Genomic DNA, 11,442 nt, shown 5'->3' on the forward strand with positions numbered 1-11,442 from the left:
GCAGGTGCCGTAGGAGATAGTGGCAGGCACAGTATCACCACAGTGACCCCTGCAAGTCTCAGTGGGTGTCCTGAACCCCTGGCCTACCAGGGGGTGGGTCAAGTCCCCAGTCTGGGGCCAATGCACATGTCGAAAGTCCAAACCAAAGCCCAGTCCTGCTGAGATCCTAGTGCATGGGCAGCTGAGCAGACCCAGCTACCCCAGCTCTGCTGCCCTTTTACACTTTGCATGCTGATTGCAGCACCTGGACTTGATGAGGCAGGTGAGCCTCACCTGCTGCAAGCTGAGGAGTCACACCTTTCCTCTCAGAGATAGCGAGCCCCACCTGGCAAACTTGGGAGCTGGCCTAAGGGCCCTTGACTGCCTCTGTCTCTTTGAACACCACTCTCAAATGCCTCAGAGTATTTGTGGAGACAGGAGTCTTGCTGCTCTGGTTCCTGTGCAGAGATCCCCCATTCTCTCGTCATCTCGTGAGTACGGTAGTTTCCACACCAACCTCTCCTTCCCCATCCCCTGCTTGCCCAGGTGTGTCCCAGTCCTGCCAGTTCATGACACTGGGATTTCCCCCCGCAGGATAGCAGGAAAACCCTGTGGGGTGGGGTGAGGGAATAATATTCCAGGCTCCGGAGAACTGTATTTGTGATCATAAAGTCGGGATATTAGGCAATGCTAAAAAGATAAATGCAGGAGAGGCAGATGGAGAAATATTTTGCTTTTTTATATTCCATACCCCCAAAGATCATATATCATAACAAATGAGGTGAGTTCAGTCTCCTGCGGGGTCGCTCAAGCTCTTTCCACGTGAGCACATTTTAGGGTGAAATTGGCTGTGTTTGGAATTGGCTCCTAACACACACACACACACACACACACACACACACACACACAAAACCCCTTTGGTTGGGATGTTTATTCAATTTATCTTCTGAAAACTCTTCTTGCAAGACTAGTAGCACGTGATTAAAAAGTGATGTAAGGCAGGAAACTGCATTTTCAGGGCGTGTGTATGTTTGAGCTGCTTTGCCAGTCGTTCCCTTTGCCAGACAAGGCTAGGAATTTCACTTTTGTAACTTAGAATTGCCAGCACCCTTATCAAACTACAATTCCCAGGATTCTTGGGGTTGTTGAGCTATGTTTGTTGAGGTTGTGGGTGCCTTCAGACTGTCACTATTTTGTAAGAGGGTTTTGAATACATAATGGAGCTTTATGTTGAGACAACTGAAGTGCTCTGTTAACCTGCTCAACAAAATTACATTTGAAAGTAAAAGAATATTTTTTTTAATGGTTTGGAAAGTGACAAGGAACTACATTTATGGGAAGGCAGGTAAAATACCCTGCAAACGAACTAGGATGAATGAAGAACAAATGTTCATTGTCATCTAACTGCCCCATAAACAAACCAGAATGAATGTTCAATAAAGACCAGCCATAGTCTAACCACCTTGTAAATTTTGTGCAAAGAAATCAGAATAAATGCTAAATAAACAAGTTGTCTGGAGAAGCCCTATAACCTGTGGTGGTGTAAAACCAATATATGTTTGCATTATCAGACATTATTGCTTATCAGACAGACACCCCCGGGCTTATGTGAAGATCTATAAGCAGGGCTGGAATAGACAAGCAGATGTAGTAGCCATTACAAATCCTTTCCCCTCCTGTTCTCCCCTTCTTATGAATAATGCAGTATTAAATATACAGTAGGAAACAGTAAGAGCAGCACAGAAATGTGTTCCTTCTGGAAAAGAAAGCAGTAACATCAGGGGTGAAACTAGGCTTTCTGTCACCCGCAGTGCCGGATTTACCTATAAGCTAAACAAGCTATAGCTTAAGGCCCCACTCTCTTTGTTGTTGTTGTTTAGTCGTTTAGTCGTGTCCGACTCTTCGTGACCCCATGGACCAGAGCACGCCAGGCACTCCTGTCTTCCACTGCCTCCCGCAGTTTGGTCAAACTCATGCTGGTAGCTTCGAGAACACTGTCCAACCATCTCGTCCTCTGTCGTCCCCTTCACCTTGTGCTCTCCATCTTTCCCAACATCAGGGTCTTTTCCAGGGAGTCTTCTCTTCTCATGAGGTGGCCAAAGTATTGGAGCCTCAGCTTCAGGATCTGTCCTTCCAGTGAGCACTCAGGGCTGATTTCCTTCAGAATGGATAGGTTTGTTCTTCTTGCAGTCCATGGGACTCTCAAGAGTCTCCTCCAGCACAATAATTCAAAAGCATCAATTCTTCGGTGCTCAGCCTTCTTTGTGGTCCAGCTCTCACTTCCATACATCACTACTGGGAAAACCATAGCTTTAACTATATGCATCCCTTGGCCCCCCCAAAAAATGTAAAGGAAAAACAACAACTGAATGTACATTTCCAAAATATAAGATAAAAAACAAAATAAAACTTACACATAACAACAGTGTTTTGTGTTGTGTTGGCTCCTATTTGTTATGTGCAAATGGCTTTAGATACCTATTAGGTCCATAAATTATCATATGGCATATATTCAACACAAAGAACAGCGACAATTTGTTGTTGACAAAGGACAGCTGGACATTGCCTTCAGTAGCTTAGGGCCTCATCAAACCTAAATCTGGCCCTGGTCACCTGGGTCAAAGACCCAGTTTGGCACACACACCCCATGCGTGTTTTTGTACATACACACAAGTACGCAATATATTATTTGAATACAAAGGAATCCTAAGAAATATTATGACCGTATGACCAAAGGGAAAATGAGCCTCTCTTCCAGTGAAAGTAAATTGTTTGTCAAAAGTAGAACATCCATGTGCAACAATTGTCTATCTGAGGTCAGGTTTTGAATTGGATTTATTTCATCACAGGATCATTAAAAGACTGCATTTCCATAAGGTGAGCCAAGACCCTCTGGTTTCCTTAAAAAAATTATTTTTCTTCCTTTGAGGCTTTTTGCCATTCACGCTCTTCTTGGTTCTGTGGAAGTTTTTACATATAAATTTACTCCCGAGTAAGCTTCAACAAGATTCCTTTCAATCTTTATTATTATTATTATTATTATTATTATTATTATTATTATTATTACTCATTTTAGGAAATGATAATTTTGTAGTCATTTTAGGTTCCTTGTAAGGTGAATAAATGCTTTTTGCGAGTCTGAAGTAGAAGCTGTCCTTCCATTACAGTCCGAATGCAGCCAAACTAGATCAAGAGAAGTAATAGTGCCACTGTATTCTGCTCTGGTCAGACCTCACCTGGAGTACTGTGTCCAGTTCTGGGCACCACAGTTCAAGAAGGACACTGACAAACTGGAACGTGTCCAGAGGAGGGCAACCAAAATGGTCCAAGGCCTGGAAACGATGCCTTATGAGGAACGGCTAAGGGAGCTGGGCATGTTTAGCCTGGAGAAGAGGAGGTTAAGGGGTGATATGATAGCCATGTTCAAATATATAAAAGGATGTCATATAGGGGAGGGAGAAAGGATGTTTTCTGCTGCTCCAGAGAAGCGGACACGGAGCAATGGATCCAAACTACAAGAAAGAAGATTCCACCTAAACATTAGGAAGAACTTCCTGACAGTAAGAGCTGTTCGACAGTGGAATTTGCTGCCAAGGAGTGTGGTGGAGTCTCCTACTTTGGAGGTCTTTAAGCAGAGGCTTGACAACCATATGTCAGGAGTGCTCTGGTGGTGTTTCCTGCTTGGCAGGGGGTTGGACTCGATGGCCCTTGTGGTCTCTTCCAACTCTATGATTCTATGATTCTAAGCTGACCAGAGCTTGCCGGGGGAACAGCCTCTGGCAGGAAAACTGCTCACACACTCCTTACTTTCCTGCATGTAGATCATGCATAGTCTGTAAAATGAATTAACCGTAGCTATTTAAACACATTTAAAGTTCTGAAGGGATCATAGAAAGGGACCCCAAGGATTATCTAGTTCAGTGTTCCTCAGCCTTTTTTCCGACCGTGGCCCCCTTCCAACCTTGTTTCCTTCCTTGGCCCCCGCATGGGCGTAGCCTAGGGAGGGCAGGGGGGCAGCTGCCCCCCAATAAGTAAAAATAAATAAACATCAATATAATTTTTTAAAATAAATATTTATTAGGAATTTTCCATTTTAAAAAGCCAAAAAGAAAAAACAAAAAGAAAAATTAAAAACATATACAATTTGCAATCCTTATTTTCTATAACATCTTTCCCTGACTTCCCCACACCTCCCCTTCTTATATTCCCATTCGAATTGTAAATTCAACAAGTTCTTATCCCCAGTTTTTAAGCTTTTTATATTTAATTCATTTTAAAAAACCAATTTTACCTTATAAACCTCAAAATTTATACCTCAGTACTCATTCTTAAAACCTTTTTTCTAAAGTCGACCCAAATTCCTTTCCACGAATTCCCCACTTTTCATACTGATATCAAAACAGAATAAAAGAAAAAGACAAATTATATTTATACACCCTTTGGATCCCCAAACCCCACCCCATCCCCTTTCCCGGTTTCAATCCCCAACAAATGTCCATCAGTCTTAGTCTGCTATCAGCCTGGAGATCTCACATCCGAGGCCCTTAATTGTCTCTCAGTTCCTCTCTGCCGGATTTTTTGATAGTCCTTAATATTAAACACCAGATCTCGGAGATGCTCTAATCCAATGGGGACAATGCTTCCTCCAGCGAGACCACCATACTTAAAAGTGGAGCCCAAATCTTGTTTCTTACTCCTTTAAAATCCAAATGTCCCCAAAGCTCCAGCTTTCACCTTGATCAAATTTGTAATCCTTAGATCTCCAGATCTCCACATACAGAGATCTCTCCATTCTTCAGTCTCCAATTTGGACCAGGTTTTCATCATCCAATTCTTATTTTCCTTTGTAGCCATCATGTCAGGACTCTGGCTCTCCTTTGTCATCTGCAACACCACACCTCCTCCTTCCCTTTCCTCAGAAACAACATATGTCTCTTTCTCCACACACTCAAAGTTCTAAACTTTCTCCTCTTGTCCAGCTGCATGAACTTCCTGGATCAAGTCCTTATCAAATTCAATGCACTTATTTACTGTTAAGTCCAGGGTTGCAACGTTAGTAGCCAAAACATCAATTTGGCCTTGTAACTTTCCCAAGAGAAAGAAAATTCTGTCCAATTTAGCTTGAGTTTTCCCTCCATCAGCCATTCTTGTAATGTCCCAAAACCCCCTCTAGAGGGATTTTGGTTACTTAGTATTCCATCCAGTTAAAATCCAAAAGTTAGTTTGTATCGGTTCTTCCTTGTTTTCAACAAAATATAACCAAATTGTAACAAATATATCAAGCAGAGACAAAAAACAAAGATCGCTTTTTCCGTCTTGACAGCTAGTTTGACAGCTGTCAAGCTCTTCAATATCTCTCCAACAGGCTTTCTCGCGGATCACTCCCGGGTCCAGGGGGGGTGACACTTCAGCTCCAAAAATTAACTCTTGTCCTCCAGTAAAAATTACTTAAACTGCCAAATCATTGAGATTCTGCCCCCTAACAAAAATCCTGGCTATGCCCCTGCCGCCTGTCCTCCTAGCAGAAAGGTAGCTATTTAAATGTTTTGATTGTAAATAGAACATGTTTTATTTATAATTCATATAATTTATAGGAAATAAAATTACATAAAATGATAGGAACACAGAGAAATACTGTTGAAACATAAAAACATAAAATCATGGAGCACTTATTTGACCCTAGTTATTTGACACAGAGGGGGAAACCTAGAGTCCGAAAGGTGTACAGTATATGGGAGAATTTTTAAGAGCAAGTGATCATCACTGACCTGCTGCAAAAAGATCTTGTCATCTGGCTGCCTAGATATAGCCCCCTGTTAAATAGTGGGAAAGATGGACGAAGGACACAGCTCTGAGGGATTCATAGCTCTATATTACAGCAGTTAGAACTGCTCCTGAAGTCAGACTGAATGCAGCCTAACTGGCTGCTTTATATAATACTAAGTACAGTGGTACCCCGCAAGACGAATGCCTCGCAAGACGGAAAATCCGCAAGACGAAAGGGTTTTCTGTTTTGGAGGCGCTTCGCAAGACGAATTTCCCTATGGGCTTGCTTCGCAAGACGAAAGCCCATAGGGAAATCTTCGGGGACCTCTTTTAAATGCTGGTGGTGGGGAGCAAAGCCTTTCCCCCCCTCCGGCCTTCAGAAGAGGTCCAGGAAGGCCGGCGGGGGCCGAAAGGCTTTGCTCCCCACCGCCAGCATTTTAAAAGCAGTCCGGCATAGCAGGGAAGCGCTTCCCGCTATCGCGGACGGCTTTTGAAGACAGGCGGGGGGAGCAAAGACTTTCACCCCCCGCCGGCCTTCAGAAGAGGTCCTGGACCTCTTCTGAAGGCCGGCGGGGGGCGAAAGTCTTTGCTCCCCCCTGCCTGCCTTCCCGGGAGAGCGGAGAAAGGCAGCGTCTTTCTCCGCTGTCCCTGACGGCTTTTGAAGGCAGGTGGGGGGGGGAAAGACTTTCGCCCCCCGTCCGCCTTCAGAAGAGGTCCAGGACCTCTTCTGAAGGCCGGCGGGGGGCAAAAGTCTTTGCTCCCCCCGCCTGCCTTCCCGGGGCAGCGGAGACCTCTCTGCTGTCCCGGGCGATCTTAAAATGCTGGCGGGCGGCAGCGAAGCCACCCACCAGCATTTTAAAATCGCCCCGGGACAGCGGGGGCTTTTAAAATGCTGGCGGTCGGCAGCAAAGCCCTCCTGTCCCCGGAGCTTGCGGGGCGGGAGGTGGGGAGAAGGGCTTTTCTTCCCACCCCCAGCCTTCAGAACAGCCTTCTGAAGGCTGGCGGTAGGAAGAAAAGCCCTTGTCCCCCCCCAGCCTTCAGAAGAGGTCGGGGGACAGACTGTCCCCGGACCTGGTCTGAAGGCGGTTTCCCTAGGAACGCATTAATTGATTTTCAATGCATTCCTATGGGAAACCGTGCATCGCAAGACGAAAAACTTGCAAGAAGAAAAAACTTGCGGAACGAATTAATTTCGTCTTGCGAGGCACCACTGTAACTTGTAATAGTAACAACTCACAACTAGCTAACCAATCAGTGAGCAACAGTACTCAATCCTTCATTTGCATACTGGTGGCCCTGAGTGAGAACTGCAGCTAATCTTAATACATAACACCCCCCCAACCTTACCTGGGAGGAAGACCCACTGAACTCAGTGCGACCTTCTGCATAGACAGCTACCGTATTTTTTGCTGACGCACCTGACCATAAGATGAAGCTAGTTTTTAGAGAAGGAAAACAAGAAAAAAAAATTATGAACGAAACAGTGGATGTATTATTTTTGTGGTTCATGCTGCGGCCACAAACATGCTATGTGATCTGATGGTGAATTTGGGGTGACCCAATGCGAAAATCTTGAGGATCCATGTGCTTTTACCTCCCCCTTCCCAGGCAGCCTCCTTTATCGCTAGCGTCTCTTATCTCCCTCCTGATCGCTTGCCGATCAGCTGCTCAGCGGCTTCGTTTCAACACCCCCTTCCCTCTTTTGCCCCTGGGCAATTCGGCTCCAGGGACCACACTTGTTGTTGTTTAGTCGTTTAGTCGTGTCCGACTCTTCGTGACCCCATGGACCAGAGCACGCCAGGCACTCCTGTCTTTCACTGCCTCCCGTAGTTTGGTCAGACTCATGTTTGTAGCTTCGAGAACACTGTCCAACCATCTTGTCCTCTGTTGTCCCCTTCTCCTTGTACCCTCAATCTTTACCAACATCAGGGTCTTTTCCAGGGAGTCCTCTCTTCTCATGAGGTGGCCAAAGTATTGGAGCCTCAGCTTCAGGATCTGTCCTTCCAGTGAGCACTCAGGGCTGATTTCCTTAAGAATGGATAGGTTTGATCTTCTTGCAGTCCATGGGATTCTCAAGAGTCTCCTCCAGCACCATAATTCAAAAGCATCAATTCTTCGGCGCTCAGCCTTCTTTATGGTCCAGCTCTCACTTCCATACATCACTACTGGGAAAACCATGGCTTTAACTATACAGCCCTTTGTTGCCAACCAAAGGGACCACACATTCGCTCCATAAGACGCACAGACATTTCCTCTTACTTTTTAGGAGGAAAAAAGTTTGTCTTATGGAGCGAAAAATACTGTATTTACTAGATGCAAGTCAGCAGTGCCAGACTACCCTGGTTGGCTAGGCGCTGGGGTGGATTTCACCCCATGCCTTGCTGGGCCAGGCTCTGCGCCCCCTCAGCAACATCTGGAGGCCCTGATCGACTAGGCTTGCAGAGTGCCTTGCAGAGTGTCAGGCCAGGGAAGTCTCTCTGGGAATGCTGTTCCATAACTGAGGTGCCACCCTTGAGAATGACTCAGAACTATGCCCCACTGAGTTTAATAGGATTTACTCTCTGGTATGTTCCTGATCATTTTCACAGTTTCTATTATTATCATCATCACCACCACCACCACCACCACCACCATCACTTGCCTTTTTCCTTGACAAGGACTCAAGGCAGCTTCCCTCTAAACTCTTATTTCATTCCATTTATATGTGGTGTTGTACACAATCCCTTCCCTCACACCTTTTTTTCCTTTACAACAGTCCTGCGAGGTAGGTTCGACAGAGAGTGAAATGTTGCAAAATAAACGACTGAGCTGAAAGGAAAAACTCCAGCAGCTTTGAGGAATAACAAAAGGGTGTTTATTGCTAGCAATAAAGGCTCCGTGGGATCACTCTCCAAAAGCTGAGCAAAGCCCAAAAGGGTGGGGCCTGCTTTATATACATAGCTGTTATCTGTTAAAGCAATACAAACTTCCCCCAATCTAAAGTTACAACACAATACTAATTATACCATGTATGGTCTTTCCTTCATTACCTATTCCAGTGTTTCCCAACCACTGTTCCGCGGCACACTAGTGTGCCGCGAGATGTTGCCTGGTGTGCCGCAGGAAAAATTAAAAAATTCGAAAGATTTTTTTTTTAAAGTCAAATTTTCGATTGGGGCGCCGTCACTAGATGACCCCTGGGGTTCCCTCCCTCCCTCCCGCTCTGCGCCTCCCTCCTCCTCCTCCGGGGAGGCCCTTCCTGGCTCTCGGCCAAGGCTTGGCGGCTGCCACTCACTCACTCGCTCGCCCACCCATCCCTCCATCCCTGCACCCGGCCTCTCCCCCTCCGTCCCCGGCACGGGGGCTGCCGGGATCCGTAGTCCCCTCGCCCTTGGGCTCCGTGCCCGCGCGGGGTGCACGAACTACGTTTCCCAGCGTGGCCTGGCGGGCCGGGCGTTTTGTTTGAAGCGCTCTTCTCCCGGCCATGGAATGAGCGCAGCGGCGGCGGCCGGGCGGGCAGGGGCTCTTCCGCGCAGACCCCGCGCAGCCTGCCTGCACCCCCGCGGAGATCGGGCGGCAGGATGGAGCCCGGGGATCCCCGCGGAGGCGGAGCGGCGGAGGCTGCCCCCCAGGTAGGGCTGCGTCGGGGGCTTTTTATTTTTGCAACGCTGCATCCGCGCCAGAGGAGACGCATCGGACCGCGGGGAGACCCCTAGGCGTGCGTGCAAGGCAATGCATGCATGCAGGCATTGCATGGAGTGCAGTGCAATGCAATGGCAATGCGGCGCCCTGCATGCATGCATGCAACTTCCACCAGCGCTCCGGACTTGGCAGGTGAGGGGGGTCCCCAGTGGGCGGCAGAGAGAGCCGGGAGGGCGAAGGGGAGCCGGGGGGGGAGCAGCGCTGCTCCCCGAGCTGAGCCCGGGGGGAAACTTCGGCGTCGTTGCGGCGGGTGTTGGAAGCGGAGGCTGGCGGGGGCCCCTCACCTGCAAAACCTGGTCGCCTCTCATATATTTCGTGCATTGCATTCATCGCCCGCTTTCTCCTCCAAGGAGCTCCCGGGGGGGCGCGTGGTTCTCCCTGTGTTATCCTCGCAACAACAGCCCTGCGAGGTGGGTCAGGCGAGTGGCCCAAGGGAGCACCCAGGGATTGTCCTGGCCAGGTGGGGTGATTTGAACCCTGCTCTCTGCCCGGTCTTCGTCCTCATTTAGCCCCCACATGTGCATGACTGTGCATGACTGAGGTTTTCCCCCCTCGTCTTGGCTATGGTGTGAGTCTGTGCTGTTAATTAATGGGGTTCTGCCTTCGGAGAAGATGAGCCAGCCCTCAAGGAGGTGATTATGTAATTTGCTAGCAATTCATGTCCCTCCCGGCGTGACGCTGCGCGCTGACGTCACGGGGCTGTAATGGTGGTGTGCCTCGAGATTTTTTTCATGAAACAAGTGTGCCTTTGCCCAAAAAAGGTTGGGAAACACTGACCTATTCATTAGGCAAGGAAACAAAGGACTCTCTCTTGTCAAATGTAGACCCTTAAGAAGGTTGTTTACAACCTTCTTAAGATGCTCCTAGCACAAGATAAGGCATAAGGCCTCTAGCCTGGCTAGTTAGCTGAGCTTAGAGGTCTCTATGTGTATCAAGGTTATAGTTGACTCAAGGTGATGGATGTAGAATATGACATCTATGTGTGCAGCGAGATCAAACACGGAAGAATCTTCTTGATGTAGAAAGCGTGTTCTTCATGGAGAGCATGTGTTGCGGTGGGGTCTAACAGGATACCCCCCCTTGGTTACTGGGCGGGACCATTTGGATGGTCATGACTGTGATTGGGCCAATTTGGGTTGTTGGGGAGATTTTGATGTTACCATTTAGAGGGTTGGCCCGAAGGTTATATATTATTGGCACACAGCTTTTGCTGCGTGCATCGGATCACCCACCCACCCTCCCTAATTTAGGGCTGTTGCGTTTGGCCTTGCTATGCCTGTCATGGGGTCGTCTGCCATTGGGGCAGGGGCCTGGTAGGAATTTTGTCCATTTGGCAGATTAGCTGGTGCCATTTGGTTTTTGCCTACTGCGTAGCAAAACGTCACAACTTGTAAGGTTGTGGTTAGGCATTGGTTAAGATTTGGTTGGTGGAGGGGTAAGGGTTGGCTGTGCCTGCCCCTCCAATGCTGCTGCTGCAAGGGAATTCCGTTAAAGGAATCCAGGGGTTTGCCATGCTTTTGTCCATATCCCTGGCAAGGGACTAGGGCCGTTCAAGCCCTGGGAGCATGTGGGGAGGGGTGACGGTATGGTGTGTGAATTTCTGTGTGAATTGTGATTTATTTAGGGGGGTGGCTTGGGGACCTCGACATGCAATAGGTTGTCCCTACTTTCATCTGAGAGTAGGCATGTTTAAAGCACATTTAAAGCGCATTACCCCTCCCCATGAATCCTAAGAATTTTAGTTCATTAAGGGTGCTTGAAATTATAGCTCTTCGAGGGGTAAATGACATTTCCCAGGCAGCGTTCAAAACTCCCATTGTTCTAGGCGCGTTTTGTGACAAGGAATTTCATTAGCGCAAGCAGTTTCTGGGCTCTGGGCGCAGGACTGCACCTAAGATTTCAGATTAAAACTGCAGAGTGGAAGGAAAGGAGGACCTTTTTCTGCCTCCCCGCTTCCAGCCACTCTCTGAAGACTGGAGAAGAGACCCTCTTAAGAATATTAGGGGGGCAGGCAGC

Source organism: Podarcis vaucheri (assembly GCF_965113315.1).
Source record: "Podarcis vaucheri genome assembly, contig: SUPER_10_unloc_1, whole genome shotgun sequence".
Classification (NCBI taxonomy): domain Eukaryota; kingdom Metazoa; phylum Chordata; class Lepidosauria; order Squamata; family Lacertidae; genus Podarcis; species Podarcis vaucheri.